The following is a 1,414-nucleotide window of genomic DNA, read 5'->3' on the forward strand; positions in this document are numbered from 1 at the left end:
TGGTACTCGATCATCTGAGGAGCCTAGGGTTACGGACGAACCTACAAAAGAGTGTCCTGCTGCCGTGTCAGCAAAATACCTTTTTGGGGGTGGACTTGGATTCTTGCATGATGCGTGCACGTCTGTCTCCCGCACATGTACAGTCAATACAGACCTGTCTAAGTCAGTTCAAGACAGGGCAACTAGTACACGTAGGCTTGTGTCTCAGACTGTTGGGTCTGATGGCGGCGGCGTCCCCTGTAGTTCAGTTGGGTCTGGTCCACATGCGACCATTTCAGTGGTGGACCAAGAGCCGAAACATTTCACTTGATTGTCATCCGCTTCGCAGAATTACGGTGACATGCAAGGGCTTTCGTGCTCTAAGCCCGTGGATGAGACCGCAGTTCCTTCAAGAAGGAGTCCAGCTGGGGACGTTGTGTCATCGCAAGACGATCACTACGGACGCATCCCTTACGGGCTGGGGAGCGGTCCATCAAGCACATCCAGTCTGTGGAGTCTGGACAGAGGTGCATGGTGGCTGGCACATAAATCGTTTGGAGATGCTAGCAGTCTTCCTGGCTCTCAAAAAGTTTTTAACCCAGTTGAGGGGTTGTCACGTGTTCGTCAGGACTGACAACACGACGGTTGTTTCGTACCTCAATTGTCAAGGAGGATTACGTTCCCGCCCCCTGTGCAGGCTGGCGAGGCGTGTTCTTCTTTGGGCTCAGACAAAGCTCCTGTCGATCAGAGCAGTCCATGTCCCAGGTCGCCTGAACTCATGAGCGGACTTGCTCTAGAGACAGAGTCTGGAGGATGGGGAGTGGAGATTGCACCCCCAAGGTGGTGGATCTCATATGGCAGAGGTTCGGCCAAGCGGAAGAGGACTTGTTTGCTTCGAGCATGACTATGCACTGCCCGCTCTGGTTTTCCCTGTCTCCCCCGTCGCCTCTAGGTCTGGATGCTCTGGCCCACAAATGGCCCAGGACCAATCTTTATGCTTTTCCCCCAATCCGGTTGCTCCCAGCAGTTCTGTTCAGAGTACGATCAGACCGAGTGGAGCACTTGCTGCTGGTGGCCCCGTGGTGGCCCACTCAGTCGTGGTTCTCGGACCTGGTCAGTCTGCTAGCCGGCCCTCCATGGGAGGTTCCCCTCAGACACGATCTGTTGACACAAGCTCGGGGCATGATTTGGCATCCTCGACCAGAATTATGGAGGTTATGGGTGTGGCCCCTGAGCGTAGTACGCTAATGTGTTCCGGTCTCTCGGCCGAGATTACGACACTATTATAAATTCTAGGGCTCCCTCGATGAGACGCTTATATGCTTTCAAGTGGAGACTTTTTGCCTCTTGGTGTAGACAGCGCATACTAGATCCAGTCCATTGCCCCATCGGTTCAGTACTGGAGTTTCTTCAAAGTCGTTTTTCTGAGGGAGTT

The 1,414-nt window shown here is 53.7% G+C and overlaps 1 pseudogene; it reads left to right on the top strand.

Annotated features, from left to right (window-relative positions):
- Positions 1-340: 340 nt before the first annotated feature.
- LOC107747375 (uncharacterized) overlaps positions 341-1,414 on the top strand; it is an 11,677-nt pseudogene continuing 10,603 nt past the window's right edge.

Source organism: Sinocyclocheilus rhinocerous, unplaced genomic scaffold (genome assembly GCF_001515625.1).
Source record: "Sinocyclocheilus rhinocerous isolate Xijiao unplaced genomic scaffold, SAMN03320098_v1.1 scaffold3274, whole genome shotgun sequence".
NCBI classification, from domain to species: Eukaryota; Metazoa; Chordata; class Actinopteri; order Cypriniformes; family Cyprinidae; genus Sinocyclocheilus; species Sinocyclocheilus rhinocerous.